Genomic DNA, 14,914 nt, shown 5'->3' on the forward strand with positions numbered 1-14,914 from the left:
TTGAGAAATGCAGTAACTCTCAAGTCTTAGACTACCTCCTAGCTAATAACCTCATCTCCAAAACCCAACATGGCTTCAGGCCATATCACAGCACTACTACCAAATTGCTCTCTTTCACCAACACTATCCTTCATCATAAAAACAATGGCATGTTCTCCACTGCTATATTTCTGGCCTTATCAAAGGCTTTTGATATGGTATCACACAAACTACTACTCTGTATTCACACTAACCTATGCTTTTCCCAATCAGCCACCGATTGGATCCACAGCTATCTGACCAGCCATCAACAATCAGTTGTTTGGAACAATAACCTATCTCCTCACCTTCCTGTTACACTCGGTGTTCCCCAAGGCTCCATCCTTGGCCCCTACTATTCCCCCTTTTCACCAATGACCTACATAACACCACCAAGTATGCTTCACTCATACAGTATGAAAATTACTTCACCCTCATCTGCTCTGCCTCCACTGTACCAGAACTCCAAAAGATCACACAGGAATCATTCTCATCTGTAGAAAGTTGGCAGTGCAATGCCCAGCTACTATGCAAACCAAGCAAGACCAAACTCCTTATCTTCCAACCCTCCAAATCTATCCAAATTACTTCCACTTCAATATTCAAGCCAAAGACAATACCATCATCTCCCATCAAGTCACACCAAACTACTTAGTGTGGAGATTGACAACAATCTCAGATTTGACACCCACATATCTCTTACCATAAAAAAGTACAGAAAAAACTAGGTGCATTGTACAGAAACAAACAATACCTTACCAAAACAGCCAGAACTTCTATTGCCAATTCCCAACTAATCTCCAACTTATTCTATGCCTCTCCTATACTTACTAATCTTAAACAGTCAGACCTAAACAAGCCCGAGACCTGTTACAATAAAATTGCAAAGTTTGCTACTGGAGCATCCTATCACAGCCACCACTGTATCTCACTTAGGGAACTTGACTGGCTTGAACTCCCACAACTCCTTCACCTGAATCAACTCTCATTCGACCATGAAGTAGTAAACTATCCTCAAATTCCCATCACTTCAAAACCTTCTGCAACCCTACTGCTGTACTAGACCCCTATAGTCCAGCAGAAAAAATCTACTTCTTATCAAAAAAGCTAAAAACTCAGCAAGAGAAGCTCTATTCTCCTGTGACGTATCCAAACTATGAAACAACCTCCCCCCTCTATAACCACTCTGCCTTCCAGCAGTCACTTCAAGACTGTACTTAAGTCTCACCTAAAAATGCACTAGCTCTGTTCTTGTTCCAATCCCGACTAAAAACCCTCCATCTTCCTCCCTTCCTCCCTTGAATTCTTACCCCAACATTGTATAAATGTCTGAGGTCTTACTAGCTGGTAAAGAATATGTTAGACCTTAAGTACTACTTGTACATTTAGCCTTCCATGATTCCTGGTCTCTAGTCGGATATTGCTAAGTCTACTATTAATAGGTAACTCATTGTTTCTTTAATATTGTAAAGTGTACCAATTCCTCTGTTTTATTGTATGTCATCTTTCATGATGTTTGATCCCACCAGGGTGGTCTCTCAGGACCATAAGTGTTGTCTGTGTGATTTGCTTTTGTAATGCTGCCACTATGGTGTTTTCTGTATCTAAGTATTTACAGTGTAGGCACAATTGATCAGATATCCCATACTGCTGCCATGCTTTTCTGACATCTGTCATAATGGGCATTGCACCTATCATGTCATATGTGGCTTTATCTTGTTGCTGCAGTATGACATGCATTACCAACTGAGACACACAGTAACCATTATTATTGGGTCTATATCAGAACATCGAAGTATTCAAACTTTGAATGTTCTGATATCGAACACAATTCAGTGAATGCTAAGAATAGCAAAGCTTCAGAACAGCAAATTCTTTCCTCGGGAAAGAATTTGGTTGGCTGTTTCTGTGGCTTTGCTATTTTTAGCGTTGTGGTGGAAAGTTATGGGTTAAGGTTAGGGGTGGGTTAAGTGAGTTAGGGTTAGGGCACGGGTTAGGCCTGTGTGTGATAGTGACAGACTTTATGGTTAGGGGAGGTTTCAGTGAGTTAGGGTTAGGGCGCGGGTTAGGTGAGTGTGTGATAGTGACGGACCTTAGGGTTAGGGTTTGGGTTAAGGAAAGTGGGTAGATAGTAGTGTATGTTTAGTTTAGTGCAGCGTTAGATGTAGGAATTTAAGTGTATGTGTGTGGTTGCTGTTTGTTTGATGTGCTTGTGTTGTGTGTATGTGTTTTGGAGCAGCAACTTTTTTTCCATGGGAAAAAATTAGCTGTTCTGAATGTTCAATATTTTCATGTTTAGATGTTTTGGGGCAGATGAAATAGCATTCGCTATTTTCATCTTTCGATAACGTGATATAAACGCTTATTATTTACATGATCGTACTGTCATTACTGCATACATTGCTCCATATGGGCAGGGGTGCTACTCCTTAAATATGTGTGTATGTATATGTGTACTCCTAAGTATGCAATACAGTATAATATTGTTATGTCAAATAGACTCTGGCCCTGTATGTGGCAGATATGACTGTTGCAGTTAGCAGAACGTGAATGGGGCACAATTGTTCTGCTGTAGTATTCTGCTATATATACTTAGGTGGGATGAAAGCAACTCACATAATACATTATTGCCATTGTTGTCACATAGCACAGTGAAGTGGGTTTGGTGTGTTTATTCACACGTTATCCATGACTATGCATTACACCCATTTCTGTATTGGTTGTTACTGTCTTATGTCTGTTCATAGGTTCATAGGTTGGTACTAGGCTATCAGCCCTAGGGCCTATACAAGCCTAGCCATAACAATTCCCTGGCTATTTCTTCTCACACTATTTACTTTCCTGGACCCCTGTCTAGCAGGGCGACTGACATGATCCCCGGGGTGAATTTCCTTTCTCCCATCCAATCATCAAGGTTCCTTTTGAAGAGGACCAAAGAGGCATTCTGCTTGACATGTATGGGCAATCTATTCCAGAGTCTGGGGAGTCTCTGGGTCAGGAATCTATCCCTCCAGCATGTTTTGTCTATTGTGATGACAAGGTTTAGATCCCTGGAGCGTGTGGCTCTGAGGGATTGGGATTTCTTTAAGTGTAGCATGTCCAACAGCTCTGGGTTTGACATGGCCTTGTATGTTAAGCAAAGATCGCCTCTGAGTAGATGATATGCGACAGAGTATAGCTGGAGTTTTTTAAGGTGGTCAGCGTAGGGCATCTGTTTTAGGCCTGTGATTCTTTTAGTGAGGTATTTCTGTGGCCTTTCCAGTTGTTGCAGATGTCTTGAGAGGTACATACCAAACAGGGCATTGTATTCTATAATGGGTCTAATGAGGGATGAGTACAGTGGACAATGACCTCCTTTTTTCTGGATGAAAAGCCCTTAGTGATGAGGTGTGCCACATAGAAGGATTTTCTGACTGTTGTGGTGATGTGGTTATTGAAGGTGAGACCAATGTCCACCTGTGTCCCTAAGTCTCTTATCAAACTTTCGGTGTTTAGTGTACTGCCACCTATATGGTAATTCATGGATACATGTTTATTCCCAAATGGGATAACTATACATTTCTTGGCATTGAGCTTGAGCCCATGGCTCTGGCACCAAGCATCTGTTTCTGTAAGGCCCTTTTGTAGAGTATCCACATCATTTGGGGATTCAATAATGGCTCCCAGTTTGCAGTCATCTGCAAACTTTGTTATCCAGAGTCCCTTAGTGTTGGCCTGTACTTCAGAGAAGTAGATGCCAAACAAGAGCGGTCCCAGGACTGAACCTTGAGGTACTCCACTTGTCACTTGTCTGGAGCTGGATTTGGAGTCGGCTACATTTACAGTGTGGGTTCTATCAGTAAGCCAGTTAGCAACCCATTGGGTGACGTAGGGATTAATGCCCAGCTTAGTAAGTTTATCTATGATTCCAGAGTGGGGGATGGTGTCAAAGGCCTTGGCAAGGTCTAGATAGGCTGTGTGGACCACCTTACCCTTGTCCATGGCTCTGGAGACTGATTCAAAGAAGTCAATCAAGTTCAGGAGACAGGATCGGCCCTTCACGAACCCAAACTTGGTGGGGTCCAGTGTTTGAAGATTGCCAATGTCTTTGTTTATAAGTTCCATGATAATATGCTCCATGGCCTTGCAGATAAGGCTTGTCAGACTGATGGGACGGTAGTTTCTGGGATCCAAGGTGGATCCCCCCTTGTGGAGTGGGGTAACTGTAGCTGTGCTCCACTCAGTGGGCACGAAACCTGAGGTGAGGCTATGATTAAACATGACACTTAGGTGAGGTGCCAGTTCATATTGTAGTTCATGTAGTACACAGCCCGGGATGTCATCTGGTCCCATGGATGCTGTATTCTTAGCTTTGGAGAGTGCATTTTTTACCTGTGTGCCCGTTATTACCAGAATTTGGCAGTCTTCCAGTATTGAGATGGGCCATTTAGGGGGTGAGAGGGGGGTGAAGTTGTCACTGAATCGATCTGCCAGGATATTGGCAATATCCTTGGGAACAGTATATTTAATGCCATTCTGTTTTAGCTCAGAGCAAATCTGAGCATTGTCATTTAGATTCTTGACATAGTTATAGAATGCCTTGTTGTTGTCTTTGGAATCTTTGGCAATTTTATTTTCGTAACTAGCTTTGGAGGATTTTATGAGGGATCTCAGTTTCTTACTGAGGCTGGTAAGGAAGTTTTTTGCATCCTGGGATTTTCCTCTTTTCTGCAACAGTTTCTTCCTTTTGTTGTAAAGTTTGTTTATGGCAGGGGACCACCAGATTGGCTTCTTTTTTTTGGATGAGAGCATCTTGGTTCTATTTGGGATGGCACGATTTATGCATGAGTGGATGTGCTCATACAGTGTTAAACAATATGACATGTCCCTGCTTTTGTGATTAATGTAACATTGTTGTGTCATGCTGTCACAAGGACACAATGGCCTTGTGTATAGCATGTACTGGCAAACATTGTGTCATGTTTTGTTACAGTACTGTGAGTGGTATAGATGACCATGTATCCTTCACATACTGCATAGATATTCACTGGTCCATTAGTGAATATATGAAGGTGATGACTTGTTTAGCAATTCATGACTCCCTTGTTTGCCCATGCCTTGAATATGTCAAGAGACAGTCTATTTGATAATAGCTTCTGTTATGACATGCATTCACAGATTTGCATACATGTCCATGTGTATGCATTTGTAGTACCTATGCACTAATTTACATGGCTGAACATGTGTATGGTTGTATTATGATGGGGACACAACATCGCTTGTAATATGTGACTGTTACATGCACTTATTCCATTTTTCTGTGCTGTACTTATGCACATAGAACTGTCCTTTAATAAGTCCTAAACATGTAGGGTGTTATTTATATCAAGAATAGTAATTGTGACACTTGCTAAATTATGTTATATGCCTGTACAGTCCACTAAATTGTACATGGGCTTTCTCTTTAGTAGCTTCTACCTTTGTAAAATCTAAGAATGTTTAAATATAACTACTGTATGTAAACAAATGGAGCTTTTCTCCCCGGATCTCCACTGAAAAAGGGTATTACCCAGTCTGACTTTCCCAGTAAACAAAGACAAATAAAATAAATAAAATAGTGTTAGCATGGCAGTATAAATGTGTACGTGATACTCAAAACTAGTTTTGTTGTGTACCTATGTCACCTGCTGTTTAACTGTTACACGTTACTGTGTTGTTTCTATTATTTGTACACAGATATATTTATAGCCATTACCAGTCCACTATGCCCATGTGCCAGATGTTGGCCATTTCATTCAATGTACCTTGTGAGAATTTGCAGTCCATCTTGTGTTGTGCACACATGCATGCACACTGTGTATCCTTAGCTAAGGTTGTCCTGCTCTATTCTGTGCCTACTTTCTCTTGCTGACATTTCCTCATTGATGTGGGCCTGTGTTGCCTATCTCCCTTCTCCCTTATAGCTTTGGCCTACATGCTTCACATTTGCATGAAATATGTTATATGTATGTTTACTTTCCTATACCTTATCATCATTGCTATGTAGGTGCACTGGTACAATAATACCTTGTGCCACCATGTTAGGTATCATACACACAAAAGGCGTAGCCGTGCAAGGTGGTGGCAACTGATTTGATTCCATCATTGTTCATGTTGTACTTGTGGGTTATGCATTACCCAGGGATTTTTTATATTTCCTGCTTATGCACAGGCTTGCATTCCTTAACTGTCATTACTCATATATGTATAACCATTTACTTCATAGTCCATGTCACTGATGTGGGTATGTGTGATGAACCTTCTTTCTGTTTGGATCATGTTATTCCACTGCATGTCACATACATACATTGCACACTTGACAAGCCTTCTGTGCTGCCTCTGACATGACATATGTCTTTAGCATATAGATCTAATTCCGCCTGTGTATGTAGTGTGTACTCTTACTTGTTTATTACACAGACACATTAAAGCTTTGATGTGGGCACTGTGCTTGATTGTTTGCCTTTTTGCATGCAGAGTTAGAGGTTCTAGCCTGCCCTCCAATTGTCTACTTCTGCATTTGCGCATCTTTGCTGTTGCTTGGCTTACACTTGCAATGCTGACTGCCTAGTGGATCATTGTATTCAATATCCATTCTGTACTGTAAGGATGGCACTTCCTGCTTATTAATCTCCAACACACACCAGTCATACTCATTCTGGTATGACCGTCATTAAGTTTGCAACATCTCAGGAATGAGTTGGGCATTGGAACATATATTTTTGCATTGCGCCATTACTGTTGTGCATCCCTACCCTGTTTATTGATTTTCTTTACCCGTGCTGTATAGTCTGTATGTGTGCTGCCTCTGTACCTTACCTTTCATTTATGTGTATTTACAACCTTTGTCTGTTATGTCTTGTGCTATTTGTTTTATGTTTATACATGCTCTTTTGACCTCCTCCGCTTTCTGTGTCTTTTTTATTCATTTGATTCTCTGAAAGAATAAAAAAGGGGCCTATTCCCACCAAAAAAAATGTTCATACCGCTCTGAACTTCCAATTCCATCATGCCTCTTGTGTGTCCCTCTTCTTTACCCTCACCTCACATCTGCTTTTCTATGAATTTATTTCTTTGGGTGTGTGTTATTTGTGTTCCCCCCACATTTCCCGCACCCATTATTAGCTACTGTTACCATGGTGAAGAGACCATGACTACCCTTCACCTTACTTAAATTTTTTATTAGAAATTTTACAGATTACATCAGATTCCACAAATTGTTATTGGTGCATTTATAGATTTCCATCTATGAATTACAACAATATCCATAATTTTTGGCAGGTATTTGTCACGTTTTACACATAACAACTGATGCATATTTCTCTTCCTTTTGTACCTTTCACCTATAACTGAATGTTCCACTGTGCTTGTATAATGTCCATAGAAGTGGATCAGTAATGCACATATATTTATATATCTGTAGATCTATGCACACATACACACACACACACACACACACACACACACACACACACACACACACACACACACACACACACACACACACACACACACACATACAAAATACAAGTTCTCTTGGAATAGCATACAGCTTTGACATGACTGCTTCTGGTTCTGCTGACATCACTGGTTATGATTGCTTTGCTCTGAGTTATTCTTCTTAGACTGAGGCATAGAATACTGGGTTAGCTGCAATTCTTGCCCGGAACTCAGTGCACTCTGAACAGACTCTGCAAACTTTATGGAACCTGGACCATTATGATTTTGTTTAGTGTCTATGTTTTCTTTTTTTCTTATTTGAGACAAATTGTTTTCTCTGTTGTGCTTGAGTACCCCATCTTCTCCATGTTGTTTTACAAAATTAACATTAGAGGCCTTACATTTGTATTCATTCCTATCAGTGTCTGTATCTGAGTTTACAAGGTTGCTCTCCAGAAGTCAAATATGTAAAAATTCATCATCTTCATCATTAATCCCTTTTCCCATTTTCTTCATGAGGTCAGGGTGCCATGTCAACTGATAATAACTGTCTATATTGAATGCCACTCTCCTGCCTTCTTTGATACTCATTGTGATGCCCGTGCCCTGGCCCAGCAATAAAGGAGCCTCAATCCTCACCACTAACACCAGAGAGGGCATCCCATATGAGAGGAAAGGATAACAGATACACACAGTAAAGTGCAATTTCCCTTAAGAGCACACAGAGATCACAGTCAGTCTGGGGCTGGTTGATCCCTTACTCTCCAGGTTCCCAATAGGATTCCCCACTGGCACAGCTATAGGGTCCAGATCTCAGCCTAGCTGGCAAGCTAACCTCCACTACCCTCTCTGTCCAACCAGTGCTTTGTGTAACTGCCCAAGTAGCTGACACACACACACTTTGAGATAAGTATTTATACAACTTCACAGACACTCCTGGGAAAGGCTGACACAGATTCTCCATCTGTGCCCCTATACCCAGATTATATGGTAGTAATTACTGCCACCACCAGCTAATAATTATCAGCTATGAAATGGCCCTTAAAAGGGTGTCCAATTATTACTGTGCGATATTAATATCCAATAGTAGTGTAACTTAAGCAATCAAGGCTTATTGGAAGGGCTTATTACAGGATCACTTATAAGCATGCAATGTACTCTAGAGCTTAATTTATCTCCACATAAACCAGCCACAGTTGAAAAGGGTTTACAAATATTTAATAATAAATACAAAAAACACAAGACAATACTACTTCACCACAGTGCCATTCAAGAGTTCAGAGATCACACAGAAACTTAAAATAATTCAGTAGTACAGCTCTGACATAACAGAAAAACACTTAGTCTAATCTTTATAGTCCTAGCTATTTCTACAAGAAAACACACTTCTAAGATAACTTACTTAAGACAACAGGCAGTGCTGAGATAGATGTCCAAGACCAAAATGCTTACAGTCTCTCTCTGAGCAATAGTTTTTTTTTAAATCACTAACAAACATTTCTGCTGGGCCCTCCCAGATTACATCATGTTTTTCACACTTAGGTTTACCAGTATAAACATTACATCATTTTGACACTTTCCTGGTTCTCAGGCTACAGAAACTGCATTTACATTATTTTACACTTAAAGCAATAAAGGACATTCCACATGTAAATTCTGGTCATTAACTTTAGCCTTAAAACAATAGAAAGGATGTGCTAGTCTAGACATAATGACTCTGAGCTTTGGAGATCAAAAAAACATACAAGACATGGTTTTAATTTCAAAGAATAGATGTGAAATGCTTGACTTAGTTTTCCTTACAGCAGATGGCAATGTTGCTACAATCTTGAAGTTCAACATTTTACAGTATTTTTCTTTCATTTAAGAAACAAGCCTGTATTTTACATTTGTATTTACAAATGCCAGAATTATGTATCAAATTCTATTTGACTAGGCTGGCAGCCTTCACCCAACTCTACCAGTCTTCACATTTCTCCACCCATCTCTGCCCAATCTTCACACTCATGCCTGACTGTTGCAGGTCTTTTCTCACACAATCCATCCACTTCTTTGTTGGACACCCTTGTTTCCTCTTGCCTGCTTCCTGTCTGTCCCAGTCCTCACCAGATTATCTTCTGTTTTTTCTAAACATATGCCCAAAACACTGTAATCTGTTGTCTTTGACTGTTTCTGCAATTGAAGCTACTATGCTTTCTGATCTTATCCACATTACTATGTCTGTTCCACAGTGTGCACCCTACCGCCTATCTCAGGCACTTCATCTCCATCACCTCTAGCTTCCTCAACTGGTCTGCTTTTACTGCCCAGGTTTCCATACCATACAGTAGTACTTGTCACACCACTGTCTTATACATCTTACTTTTCAGCTTCTTTGGTAATCTTCTGTCATATACTACACCTGTAATCTATCTGATTCTAGCTTTGACCTCCTCATTTAGACTTCCTGTCTCCTCAACCACCCCCCATACTTGAAGCTGTTAATCTGTTCCGTTATTTTCTCTTCTATCTCAATTCTCAGCTTCTTCTGAACTCCACCATTTGCTACCATCACATCTGTACTCAGTTTCATCACACATGCCTACAGTTTTGCATTCCATTTGCTGAAGTTCTTGCTCACAGTCTGCCTGTAATCCCACATCATCTGCATACAGCAACTTTGGTGATCTGCCCTCCAAATTGTTTCCAAATGCAGTCCATCACCAGTATGAACAGCGATGCATTCAAAGCTGAACCCTGATGCACACCCACTTCCGTGGGAACCCCTCGTGAGACTGAACACTGTTCCTACTTGAGTCATTGGGTCCTTGTACATAGCTTGCTCTAATTCTACCAATACATCTGGGACTTTGAATCACTGCAGAACTGCCAAAATCAGCTTTCTTGGGACCTTGCTTTCTCCAAGTCTAGGATTGCTCAGTTGGACTCTTTCCTCATTTCTAGTTTCTTCTCAACTATCTGTCTCACTGCAAACATTAAGTCATTTGTGTTGCATCCTCATCTGAATCCAAACTACCCATCTGCCATCTTACTTTCTACTACTCTGCATATTTGTTTATCAATCACCCTCTCCAGAACTTTCATGCAACGTGACAGGAGTTTGATACCTCTGTACTGCCTGCAGTTGTAAATGTCTTCTTTGGTCTTGAACACTGGTACTAGTTTGCTTATTTTCCAGTCATCTGGGATAAACCTTTCTCTGCACACATCTATGAGTAGCTTCAGGAGCCATTTCTCCCCTGTATCATCCAGCATCTTTATCATACCTGCTGTGACCTCATCTGAGCCATTTGCTTTCCCTGATTTCATTTTCTTTAGTGCTGTTCTTACTTCTTCTACTGTCACTCCTCCTCTTCTCTCATTAAAGGTTGTGTCTATGGCAGTTCAGCTTCTATGGGGTTTTCTTCATTCAGAAGCTGCTGGAAGTACTCTTTCCATCTGCCTTTGATGTTCTGTGGACTGGTGAGCAGGTTGTTGTTGCCATCCTTTATTGAAGGATATCTGACTATCTTCTTTATCTTTCTGTCTTGACTAGTAACCTGATACAGTTTTGTTGTGCCATCTACTAATTCACTTTCCAGAAGCTGGTAGAGTGTCCCTGGTGCCTTGTTCTTTGCTATTGCAACTCTTTTTTTAGCAACTTGTTAGCCAACCAGTATTCCTTCCTAACTTCTTTTGATGACTTCCACCAGTTTTCCATATGTACTTTATTTCCATTCTTGGCTCAGCCACAGATCTGTTATGTAGACCTCACACATGCTGTTATGAGGCACTACCTTTCTTCTTCAACTCCACCTATTTCCTCTTCATTTTGAGGTGCTAGAGCCCTGAGTAATTCATTTAACTGTTGCGCTTTCTCTCCAGTCAACTTCCAAGTCTTCAGCCTGGTATCTGTTGATATTAGACTCTTCTCTGACCACTGCTTGCAGCTGTTGTGGCAACCAGGGGGTTATTCTGTGGGCCAACTGTTTCACTGGGGATGACTTTGCAATTGCTGATTCTAAAGCATTGCTCTTTCCTTATTAGAAGGACGTCTACCAGAGTTGCATGTTGTCCACTTTTGTATGTGATCTTGTGACTGTCTCTCTTTCTAAACCATGTTCTGGCTACTATCAAGCCATTTGCTAGACATAAGTCTAGAATAGCCTCTTCTTCTTTAATATGTGAAAATTGTGTAGGAAAAAACTTGAATTAAGAGTTAATGATAACAACAAACCCTAGTTTAGTATGTGGGGTGATAGGAAGAGTGATGTTATATGCATCTAGACATCGATTTCCATTGTTTGGGGTTTTCAGAACATCATCTTACTGTTTTTAGTGATGCTGGTATGAAAATGAAAACAGCAATTGTTTTTTGTTTATTAGCTGCTAAAATTTTTATCATAATGTTGAAATTGGACTTTTGACAACAAAATAGTACATTCGCATCACTGAAGTACCATTCCTCTCATTAAATATTGTAATCTGTCCCACTCTAGCCATGACCTGTGGTGTCAAGTCAGGTGATCATCATGCATCACAGACAACTCTCAACCTCTTAACACAAGAAATCTGGACAAAGCAAAAAATAATGGGGGAATAACGGCCCAAAAATAGACAAAATATTTTAAATATTGCTTTTATAAACTTAGAAAATTGCTCTTCTCAATCCCCAGCAATGTCATGTAAACCTCAATTTACCCAAACCATAACCACACCACCCAAACAACAAAACAAATCACGCGACAAGCTAGTACCCTAGACTGGATGCTCTCAACAACTCTCACATCAGTAGTATGTCGGGTACTACACCTGATGATGATCCTAGCACTCACTCACATATATATATACTTAAAAGGTTAATCACATCCATCAGCCCACATACAAAACTATAAGAGTAATAAAACTTTTAACCAAAAAAAATTTACAATGAACTAAAAGTCTTGCAACTGGTCTGCCCTAAAAAGCCTTCCACTTCTTCACCAACTGTGTAAAAACTGGAACTCACTTTACCTTGCAACATTAAAAGATCCTCTCCATCCATATTTAAAACTTATAAGTCAAGTCACCTCAAGTCACACTGGATATGTACCTGCAGACTAAGACCTCACACACTTCCTCAACATACATACTCTGTTCTCCCCTCACCCCTCGTTAAAGATCCTCCTCCTTGACTAAACTATAACTATTGCTATCCTCCATGGTCATCATGAAAAAAAAGCATGCCACTGGACTAATGGAAGTATGTATATACTGTCTACACAATTTTTGTATTGTAATCACAATTTAGTGTTTGTCTGTTTTGTCATATCTATGTAACAAAATAAAAAGTTGCTAGAATAGCAGGTATTTTCTAAAGGATATGAAATCTGAAATTCAAATGTCTGCCATTGTTACATGACTTCAATCCCCAGCAATTTCCTAGAAAACTATACATTTTATGAGGAACAGACCAAAAATATGAGACAAAAATATGGACAGTGGAGAAATATGACCACATATGGTAATGACTTTCTCTCTGTTATGTTGGATGCTCTCTTATTAATTAAACTTACTTCATACATTAAAAATACTTGTCATGTCATTGTACAATTCATTGAATGGAGTCATTCTCCAATTAGTATTTCAACAGTAAGAACATAGTGTCCATAACTTAATGTGAATTACTTCTAAAACTCTAGTGATACCAATGCAATATTAGGTGTGTCTATACACATTGAGTTGGAAAATATTTTACTTAGGTTAAAATGCTCATAGGTTGATTTGTTTCATTGTCAACTTTACAGTATATTTGCCATCAAAAAGCTTTAATGTCATAATCCCATGTTGCTATTTTCTATTTCCAATAAATATATTCTGAACAAATATTGAAACTGGCCCATATGCAAATCAGTCAATCAGTTCAACATCAGGAAAGACATATTTGCCAGATCTCAAATGGGTGCAAATGACAACTATATATCTATCTATCTATCTAGCTATATGCCTATCTACATATGTACCAGGGTGTTTTATGTCTGTATTGTGCTTGTTCTTTTGCCATTGGTGGAGGAAGGCCTTCACACAGTCCCATGTAGTGAGGCATAGGTGGATAACAGTAGACCACTGCATTCACATGCTGCAGGATTTCAACCCTATCTGTGATCTTCACATACACTACTGTCAGGGATCCTATATAGGTTGAGTGCATTGTTGGGCTGATCACACTGCACTTGATAAACACAGTACGTCACTGGCAGGAAGCCTATCAAACATTGGCAGTGAAATTCTGCAAGTCGTCTATAGTTTTAGGATGCACCAAGATACATTTCATCATATGTTTAACCAGCACCCTCTAGTTTACATAAAGGCAATATGTTTTCAACTCTGACCCATGGGCATACAGAAGACATGAGCTACCTCAGACACAGTCATTTGTCCACAGATTCCTGCCCAGAATAATGTGACCCATTTGATCTGTGCCAGTGCAGTACTCAGAAATACAGCACAGACACCAACACCACATGAACAATAGCAGTACAAATGGGTAGTTCTCCCATTATTTTTCCAGTGTAAAAGTGGGCCTTGCCAACACTAGACCAATTCATGTGTTGCAAAGTGTGAGCAGAGTGTGTATGACCTACCACCAGATTACACACATATTTCTTTGTGTTTCCAGGTTGTCATGCCTGAATGTGATTGCCACTGAAACAGTAAATTTTCCCCAGGCAGAGAATGACATTCTGCAGTGCAACCTCCATGAACATGGTTGCCAGATGATCTGTCATGAGAGGTCTGACTGAGCCTTCTGTGTGCATGTCTGCCAGGACATTATAGAGAACAACACTGCTGATGATGGCCAGAACTGAACCTATAAACAGGTAGATATAAGAGTCATTGATATGATCACACAATCATACAATAAGGCAACCCATGTGGCTTAGGAACAGAGGACCATTAGAGGGAGTCCACTGTCAGTGTCACCACTAACAGATATGGAGGAGTTCAGGGCATCTTTGGAGTACTGGCCTTCAATACTAAATTGCAGGTGGTTCAAGTTGCACCTCAAAAATCCATTGGTGATGTGGGTAGTCATCCAAGTCAGGATCATACAAGTAATCAGACTGGCTTCTTTCTTGTTACAGGAAAATTAGGCTTATAAGTGCAAAAGCAGTGTGCAAAAAGTATGCTACCTGTATTTTCTCCATATTTATTAGGCAACAGGTGTTAGTGAAGGATTCATTCTTAGATTGGGTAATGCTTATCTGTTTTCATATGTGCTGTATTATCTTGTTCCTGTACCATAGATATAGACCTAATTGAAATCTGTCTGGGCCTGATGATCATGGATGGGATGTGGTCAGCACATCAGCCCAGAAGTGGTCTCATCTCTAGCAGCATACACACAGTTTGTTGCAGCCATCTTCATTGAGTGAGAAGAGTACCTCAGGGGTTAGCTTGCTGGTAAATGATTGTGCCA

This window comes from Protopterus annectens, chromosome 6.part0, assembly GCF_019279795.1.
Source record: "Protopterus annectens isolate FY-2018-M chromosome 6.part0, PAN1.0, whole genome shotgun sequence".
NCBI lineage: Eukaryota > Metazoa > Chordata > Ceratodontiformes > Protopteridae > Protopterus > Protopterus annectens.